At 44.4% G+C, this 10,197-nt stretch overlaps 1 pseudogene; it reads left to right on the top strand.

Annotated features, from left to right (window-relative positions):
* Positions 1–10,197, top strand: part of LOC112072464 (ATP-dependent RNA helicase DDX3X-like) — a 31,186-nt pseudogene that overhangs the window by 17,815 nt on the left and 3,174 nt on the right.

The raw sequence follows: 10,197 nt of genomic DNA, 5'->3' as shown, positions 1-10,197 counted from the left end.
CAGACACTGAGAATATATACCTATGCACTTAAAATGCCTTTTTCTTGCCAACGTTGGGCCTCCCTCCTATATAAGGAGGAAAGCCTGGATGCCAGCTATAGTTCAGTAAACTGGCCAGTGTTTACATAATACACCAAGGCGGCCCAACCCTAAAAGGAAGAATAGCTGCATTGTGCTGTCAGAAATGAAGGATAGATAAAGCACCCCCGTCTTTGGCGGGTCCGTGGGCTAGATCCATCATACACAGGAAAACCTCATTGCCCTTAAAATGGTGCACTGGTAAATAAACTGCACTTCCATCATACGCTACGTGTGCAATTCAGTTTCTCGCCTGTACATTGCTGACCTTAACCTTAACTTCTGACTTCCTACCTCTGAGGAGAAGCTTGTGTCTTAAACAGTTAACCCGAGAATGTCCTTCGGATTCGAACGCAGCTTGAAAAAGAGAACTAAATTAAAGGTGTAAGAGAACGACATTTTGTAATGAAATAAAAGCCTGCTGCAGAATTTCCTTTTGCATTTTTTTTAAACTCCTTGACCAAAAAAACAACAACACTTGCATGCGTATTTCATCCCAGGATGGCCTTGAACAAGAGCAAGCCACCCAGTTACTGTGTGGTCCTATGGCAACCATTCGAACTTCACTTCTATATGGCAAGCGCTGTTTTAGAATTGACAATTTTAAGAAACATTTCTCAGAAGATGGATATTTGTCAATTCCATCCTCAAAATGTTTACATAAAAAAGCTCAATCAAAACTAAATTCACCACCAGGCAGCTAGAAGTTGGCTTCACTAGGTGGCCAAATGCCAAGTCAATTTGTAAGTGGGGAACTGAACTTTTGAGCATAGCTTCTCAAAAGCTTGTATGTATGGACATACATTTAAATATTCATTTAAAATTGTACAACTGGAATGCCTCTTTAGTGAAGACTACCATATTCCTCTCCAGGATAGAGTGAGCGAAAAATATTTTGAACTCTTTTCCTTGAAGTGCACTTTTGTCACAAGGGTTTGAAAACCTATAGTGAATTCTCATAGGATGGCTGCAACATGGGTGCAGGGGTTGAGCATCAGATTACCCTGTGACAAATGAAGCTCAAATGGACAAATGACTCACTCAAAAGTCATGTCATCTCAGTGTTTGCCAAGGTTTATATTTAGTTCAAGCTTATTTTTGTTTTCCTTCCGAATAAATAACAAAACACGTATAACCCAAAACAAAAAATATATAATTTAGTTCTTTTGGGGTTTTAGCCAGTTATGACACTTAAAAGAAAATACAGATAAAACAATCTAATTGTTAAAGGCACAGTACATTTACAAACAAATGATCCTCAGTTTGTTTTGTTACAAAGAAAGAAAAGCAGTTGTAGTGAAAAAAAAAAAAACTGCAAGTCCCAAGATCCAATACGCTATAGTCACTACGGGCGACCACACGATGATTCCAGAGCCTGCGGTGCCATGTTTCTTTAGGAATCGCTCAGTGGCTCAGCTTCCTCTTGTGTCAGCTGTCCTCTCGGTCCCCCGTCTCTCAGCTCCATTTTTGGAAAAGCGGTCAGAGACACAGCTGTAATGCTGCAGTCTGTTTGAAGCTACACGGGGGTTTTATAGTCGGCTTAGGTTACACATGTGGTTTCCTTATCAGTGAGTTTGGCGTGGCGCACCCACTGCGATGGTGGGGGGGTGAGTAGTAGAGGGGGATAGGGTTGGAGGATGTTAGTTCCCCACCAGTCCACTCCCCCCTGATGAGAGTAGTTTCCTCCATAGCCGTCACTGCTGTAGAAGTTGCCTCCAAAGCCACCTGTGATGTGGGGGGGGGGGGAATCAGGACAGTGTTAAAGGAGATAAGGACTGTTGGAGCATGGTTGGAATTAAACACTAACTCTTGGACTTGTGTCCTAAGAATTGGATAGACCAACAGTAATATTTACACCCAAATGTTGCCCATTGTGAGTTTTAATGGATATTTACCGCCGCCACCAATCCACGGTTTCCTCCATGTCCACCGGGCTGGCGTCCACCGCGACCCCCGAACCCTCCAGTGCTGCCGCCGCACTGGTCTGACGGTAGTCCCTGGCTCCAAAGCCACCAGAGGTGAACCTAAACAGAGAGGATGAGTCAGTGATTAAGAGAGTGAATGTCTCTAAAACCTTGTACTTCTGCTCCTTTATGTAGGTGTGTGTGTAAGAGTGTGTGATACTCTCTGGAGCGTCCGCGGGTGTTGCTCTGTGCTGGTGTTACATAGGCCAGGCTCTCCAGCCAGGAGGCGACTTCCTGTTTGGCCTCCACTAGGATGTCTAGAAGGTCCTGGTGATGTTGCCGTTCTTATCGTTGAAGAACGACGTGGCCAGACCTGGGAGAGAGGTTCACCATGTTACAGTCAAATAGTTATCTAAATAAAAAATGTGCATTACTGTCCTGAGGTGAGTTGAGAGTTCTTGAATGTGTAGAGCTTACCAGGTTGCCCACACGTCCAGTACGGCCAATACGGTGGACGTACTCCTCTATATCGCTGGGCAGGTCAAAGTTGATGACTGCTTGACATTGGAGATTCCAGGCCACGGGCAGCCACCTGGTACAGAGACCGAATACAACTATGGCCTTCTTGTTTGAACAGAAGCATGTGGCTCCCTTTTAATGACCACACAATGCACATATTGCATAACAAACACCAGGCCTTGAACAGTATGAGGCCAAAACCTAGTTGTTTCTTTACATTTGTCAACCAATATATTTTACTGTAACAGAGCTAGAAATTCAAACCAAAATGTCAGCTTGCAGACTCACCGCCGTGGCGACCAAATGGGGCAGCGTCCGAGCGGAACTGGTGAGAGCCTCCTCTCGGTCCCTCTGGGAGCGGTCGCCATGGGCTGGTGCAGGCGTAACCCTCGGTACAGGAAGTCCTCCAGGGCATCCGCTCCCTCTTGTTTCCACAACACCAGCGTCAGAGAGTCTTACCTGGGGAGGAGAGGAAGACCGGTGAGTCACTGCTTAAAAATGTTCAGAGAAATTGATTCTGTATAACAGCACGGCCTGGTTTCTGAATGGAGGTTAGCTCAGGTCTATTCGTGGCATTTCTATCTGCAATTCAGGCTTGCTCAGTACCCTCCAAACGAGCCCCAGGGAGACATTACAGGTATGGAAACAGCATCTACCACTCCCCTCTGTGGGATGTAGGAGAGGAGGATACAGTTATCATCCATAGTGTTGCTAAGAGATGGAGGCTCTGGCAAAGAAAAGCGCATATCTAAAGCTGTGTCAGGCTACTCTACAGTGAGTCGTGATGCATGATGACCAGACGTTCTTCAAAAGGTTTAAAATGTTACAGCACATTCAGATAGAGAATGTTTAACAATATCTATCTGGTAGAATAGTGGATCATGTTATTGATTTTCTACCTGCAGTGAACGTTTTGCAAGCTGCCATGGCCATCATAACAAAAATAAGTGTAGGAAATGGCATACGGTTGCAGTAGCAAGCAGGTGTGGGCTAAACAAAATCAACAGTCAGATTCCCAAATCAACCCCCCCCCACACAAAGAGACACACCCTTCAAAACAGTGAATGACCTCACAATGACAACCACACTAGATGTGATCAGAACCAACGGGACCTTCTCTGGACACAAATGGATGACTAATATGGGTAACCAAACAGGCCAAGCAATAAATCAATAAACTGAAATATGAAATGAGCATTCTACATCCACTTTAGTAATAATAAATTCCTACTTACCAGGTTTCTCTATGTTTTCACCTGCATTGTCCTGAACTTCGCTCGGAATGACTTTGGATAAAACCAAACCCGATGATAAACTCATTGCAGTTTCAACAGTTCATAAGTGACATTAAAAAGGGGGAGGCTAGCCAACAGAGTTCAGAAAACCCAATGGCCCCATTAATGGTACCAACAAGTCCAATAGATCTCTCTATTAGAATGTTATGTTCAGGAACATTGGTGCCAACATGGAGGAGGTTTCCTAACTCTGTGTACATGGCTCTGCATAGGAGTAACTGGGGTTTGGGATACTAGGCAGGGTAGTTTATGATAGCCAACATACCTAAGCTAGATACAAGTCTTCACCTCACACTGACCCTATGACACTACCAACACTGGGTCACGTTCAACACACACAACTGCCCACTGAACACAACCCAGATATGACCATCTGAAAGAACAGAATACCTAATGCAATCAATACTAGACCATCACAGCTGAATGGTTACCCATCTTCTAAGTCTATTAGCTACATCTCGACAGCTTTAAAAATCAGGAACTAGGTAGTTTGGAGCAGTAATCTGCTGGGAATGTTCCTATCAAAGACATGTCTGATAATCAATGATTAGCTTCAGGATTTAGTTGGATTTGAATAAAGACCGCTGATGTTGGGAAATCCTGCCGTTGCAGATTCCACCTAGCCCAACTGATCAAGTCAACATATTCATAGACACCGAGGGGCTATTCAAAACAGGGTTCTCAACTCCAGTCCTCAAACCCCACTGTCAATGCAGGTTTTCTTTCAACCGAATTTCAAACCTTCAGATAATTGAATGGCCTTACCACACCACATATCAATGTATATACAATTTTGTCAATTGGAATAAAATCCAGAACACAGTGAGCGATCCCCAGGATGAGCTTTGAGAAACCCTGCACTACCAGTAAAGTTCCAGTGTAACACACTAACAGACATGGCGACAGGAGAGGGGGTTGAGCAGTGACAGGTATAGTCCAGGTAGTTACCTGTAGCTTAGCAGGTCCAGGAGGAAGGACCTCTTGTCACCGTCCTCCACCCACACCACCTTCTGGGTGAGTTCTCGGAGGTGGAGCCCACCGCCACCGCCAGGAAGATGTATCCTCCAGGAAGTCACCCGCCTACGATCTGTTGTGTTGGAGCCAACATGGAGAGTTTATTAAATGTGTGTGGAAGGTGGTTAATTCACCATAGAGAGAAACATGGCAAACACTTCCTTCTTTCCTCATTAACTTCTTTAATGGCTACAGGTGGCGAGTATGTGAGTAGCTGGATGAAAGGTGTACAGAATTGCACAAGATCAACGGCCTGCTCCTCAGTCATGTTGCTAATATAGCATATTATTATAGTATTGGAATAGAAAAACACTCCGAAGTTTCTAAAACTGTTTGAATTATGTCTGTGAGTATGAACAGAACTCAAATGGCAGGGAAAAACTCTGAGAAGTTCCACTTCCTGTTTGAATTTTTTCTCGAGGCACTAGTCAACGTTTCAACCAAGCTCCCATTGAAATTCAGCGAGATATGGACTGCGTTTTCACTTCCTACAGCTTCCACTAGATGTCAACACATAACAATAGAACTTTGTCTGCATGTACGTATCTACTGTGAAAGGGGGTCCGAAGGAGACAGAGAATGAGTAACCACTCGCCATGAGGTCACCACGCGCGTTCACGTGAGAGGCGCTCCGTTCCATCGCTCAACTCGAAGTCAAATGTAATTCTCCGGTTGGAACTTATTCAAGATGTTAACAACATTCTAAAGATTGATTCAGTACATCGTTTGACATGTTTCTACTGACTGTTACGGAACTTTTGGACATTTCGTCACGTTTTAGTGAACGGCGCTTTGTGTACTTTGGAATTGTTTACACAAACAACGCCGCCAACCAAAGTAGCTAATCTGACATAAATAACGGACATTATCAAACAAATCAAGCATGTATTGTGGACCTGGGTTCCTGGGAGTGCATTGTGATGAAGATCACAAAGGGAAATTTTATCATGTAATTTCTGGTTTCTGTTGACTCAAACATGGCGGCTTCATTTGACTCTTGTTCTGAGCTCCGTCTCAGTTATTGCATGGTTGTTTGCATTAAAGGAGAGCGGTTGCAACACAGCGGTTGCATTAAGGGAGAGGTAATATCTATAATTCCATGTGTATAACTTGTATTATCATCTACATTTATGATGAGTATTCTGTTGAAACGATGTGGCTAGCGCTATCACAGGATGTTTTGGGAACTAGTGAATGTAACGCGCCAATGTTAAACTCAGATTTTTTTTATATAAATATGAACTTTATCAAACAAAACATGCATGTATTGTGTAACTGAAGCCTATGGTGTCATCTGATGAGATGCATCTAAAGGGTTAGTGATTTTATTGTAGCTCATCTTGATTTCACAGAAGTGTGATTGACTTGGAGTTACATTGTGTTGTTTAAGTGTTCCCTTTATTTTTTTGAGCAGTGTATATCTTCACACCTAGAATAAAAACCTCCAGGCTTCCGTCATAACTGTCAATTTATTGAGTAGGAAAATAATTAATTACAGGACAGTTTGGGGAAATAAACATAACCCATCTGAATCGTCCTTTGGAATAAGACATTCTGGGGTAATAATTACATAACCAGCGTTCTCTAGTAGTACTAGCGCTGTGCAAATAGAGCTCTAGATGAATTGTGTACATGTGGGCAATATGATTCATTCCACCTAGTCCATCATAGTGCAAGCAAGAGCTGAGACCATATTGCTTAGCCCAGCTCTAACTCCTGATGCAACTTATCAGACTATTGATTAGTTGAATTGGCCTGCAGGACAGGAAAGGAATCCTACATACCAATGAATCTTTGACTATGATGGGAAAACAGGTCTACAGCCAATCCCTGACCCTGTCTCTCTTAGTTATCTGGTGCTGGATGAGGCTGACCGGATGTTGGACATGGGTTTTGAGCCCCAGATCAGACGCATCGTGGAGCAGGACACCATGCCCCCTAAAGGCATCCGCCAGACCATGATGTTCAGTGCTACCTTCCCCAAGGAGATCCAGGTATACACATGGTGTTCAACTCACTTTCCTAAAGATATCATGGTACATGGACAATAATTGTTACTCTCCAGTCCCCACAATTGCTTATGTATTTGTCAAAAAGTATTGTGCTTAATGAGGAAAGAAGGAAGGTGTTATTTGCCATTTGTCCTCTCTATGGTGAATTAACTCACCTTTCCACACACATTTAATAAACTGCCCTCCATGTTGGCTCCACAACAATAACACGAACCCCTCGGTCAGATCCTGGCGCGTGACTTCCTGGAGGAGTACATCTTCCTGGCGGTGGGACGTGTGGGCTCCACCTCCGAGAACATCACCCAGAAGGTGGTGTGGGTGGAGGACGGTGACAAGAGGTCCTTCCTCCTGGACCTGCTCAATGCTACAGGTAACTACCTGGACTATACCTGTCACTGGCTCAACCCCCTCTCCTGTCCCATGTCTGTTAGTGTGTTACTTACTGGAACTTTTACTGGTAGTGCAGGGTTTCTCAAAGCTCATCCTGGGGACTCGCTCACTGTGTTCTGGATTTTATTCCAATTAAGCAACAATTGTATATACATTGATATGTGGTTGGTAAGGACATTCAATTATCTGAAAAAATTGTTTGAAATTCGGTTGAAAGGAAAACCTGCATTGACAGTGGGTGTTTGAGGACTGGAGTTGAGAAACCCTGTGTTTGAATAGCCCCTCGGTGTCTTATGAATATGTTGACTTGATCAGTTGGGCTAGGTGGAATCTGCAACGGCAGGATTTCCCAACATCAGCGGTCTTTATTCAAATCTAACTAAATCCTGAAGCTAATCATTGATTGAATATTCAGACATGTCTTTGATGGGACAACTTCCCAGCAGATTCCACCTGCTCCTAACACTAGACTAGTTCCTGATTTTTAAAGCTTGTCAGATGTAAGCTATAGATCTTAGAAGATGGGTAACCATTCAGCTGTGATGGTCTAGTATTGATTGCATTAGGTATTCTGTTCTTTCAGATGGTCATAAGCCTGGGTTGTGTTCAGTGGGCAGTTTTTGTGTGTGTTGAACGTGACCCAGTGTTGGTAGTGTCATAGGGTCAGATGTGAGGTGAAGACTTGTACTCTAGCTTAGGTATGTTGGCTATCATAAACTGACCCTGCCTAGTATCCCCAACCCCCAGTTACTCCTATGCAGAGCCATGTACACAGAGTTTAGGAAACCATCCTCCATGTTGGCACCAAATGTTCCTGAACAATAACATTCTAATAATGAGGTCGTATTGGCACTTGTTGGTACCATTAATGGYGGCCATTGGGTTTTCTGAACTCTGTTGGCTAGCCTCCCCCTTTTTAATGTCACTTATGAACTGTTGAAACTGCAATGAGTTTATCATCGGGTTTGGTTTTATCCAAAGTCATTCCGAGCGAAGTTCAGGACAATGCAGGTGAAAACATAGAGAAACCTGGTAAGTAGGAATTTATTATTACTAAAGTGGATGTAGAAGCTTGTATCTCATTTCATATTTCAGTTTATTTATTTATTGCTTGGCCTGTGTTGGTTACCCATATTAGTCATCCATTTGTGTCCAGACGAAGGTCCCGTTGGTTCTGATCAGCCATCTAGTGTGGTTGTCATTGTGAGGTCATTCACTGTTTTGAAGGGTGTTGTCTTCTTTGTGTGGGGGGGGGTTGATTTGGGAATCTGACTGTTGATTTGTTTAGCCCACACCCTGCTTGCTACTGCAACCGTATGCCATTTCCTACACTTATTATTTTGTTATGATGGCCATGGCAGCTTGCAAAACGTTCACTGCAGGTAGAAAAATCAATAACATGATCCACTATTCTACCAGATAGATATGTTTGAACATGTTTCTCTATCTGAATGTGCTGTAACATTTTAAACCTTTTGAAGAAGCCCTCTGGTCATCATGCATCACGACTCACTGTAGAGTAGCCTGACACAGCTTTAGATATGCAGCTTTTCTTTGCCAGAGCCTCCATCTCTTAGCAACACTATGGATGTTTCTCCTCTCTCTCAACACCCCTGGTGATTCAGCCCCCTCCTTCCTTCTCAGATCCACAACCACAGAGGGTAGTGGGTAGATGCTGTTTCCATACCTGTAATGTCTCCCCTGGGGCTCGTTTAGAGGGTACTGAGCAAGCGCTGAACATTGCAGATAGAAATGCCACGAATAGACCTGACGCTAACCCTCCCATGTCAGAAACCAAGGCCATGTCTGTTATACAGAATCAATTTCTCTGAACATTTTTAAGCAGTGACTCACCGGTCTTCCTTCTCCTCCCCAGGTAAGAACTCTCTGACGCTGGTGTTTGTGGAAACGAAGAAGGGAGCGGATGCCCTGGAGGACTTCCTGTACCGTGAGGGTTACGCCTGCACCAGYATCCATGGCGACCGCTCCCAGAGGGACCGAGAGGAGGCTCTCCACCAGTTCCGCTCGGGACGCTGCCCCATCCTGGTCGCCACGGCGGTGAGTCTGCAAGCTGACATTTTGGTTTGAATTCTACAGCTCTGTTACAGGTAAAATATATTGGTTGACAAATGATAAAGTGAAACACACTAGGTGTTTGGCCTCATACTGTTCAAGGCCTGGTGTTTGTTATGCAATATGKTTGCATGTTGGGGTCATTTAAAAAGGGAGCTCACATGCTTCTGTTCAAACAAGAAGGCCAGTAGTTGTATTCGGTCTCTTGTACCAGGTGGCTGCCCGTGGCCTGGACATCTCCAATGTCAAGCATGTCATCAACTTTGACCTGCCCAGCGATATAGAGGAGTACGTCCACCGTATTGGCCGTACTGGACGTGTGGGCAACCTAGGTAAGCCTCTACAACATTCAAGAACTCTCAACTCACCACTCAGTGACATGTAATGCACATTTTTTTTATTTAGATAACTATTTGACTGTAACATGGTGAATCCTCTCTCCCAGGTCTGGCCACGTCGTTCTTCAACGATAAGAACGGCAACATCACCAAGGACCTTCTAGACATCCTAGTGGAGGCCAAACAGGAAGTGCCCTCCTGGCTGGAGAGCCTGGCCTATGAACACCAGCACAAGAGCAACACCCGCGGACGCTCCAAGAGGTAYRCACACAYKCTTACWYACACACACCTACATAAAGGAGMMGAAGTACAAGGKTTTAGAGACATTCACTCTCTTAATCACTGACTCATCCTCTCTGTTTAGGTTCACCTCTGGTGGCTTYGGAGCCAGGGACTACCGTCAGACCAGTGGCGGCGGCAGCACTGGAGGGTTCGGGGGTCGCGGTGGACGCCAGCCCGGTGGACATGGAGGAAACCGTGGATTTGGTGGCGGCGGTAAATATCCATTAAAACCTCACAATGGCGCAACATTTGGGTGTAAATATTACTGTTGGTCTATCCTACAATTCTTAGG

Source organism: Salvelinus sp. IW2-2015, unplaced genomic scaffold, assembly GCF_002910315.2.
Source record: "Salvelinus sp. IW2-2015 unplaced genomic scaffold, ASM291031v2 Un_scaffold1937, whole genome shotgun sequence".
NCBI classification, from domain to species: domain Eukaryota; kingdom Metazoa; phylum Chordata; class Actinopteri; order Salmoniformes; family Salmonidae; genus Salvelinus; species Salvelinus sp. IW2-2015.
This window is presented reverse-complemented; position numbering and strand designations above follow the sequence as displayed.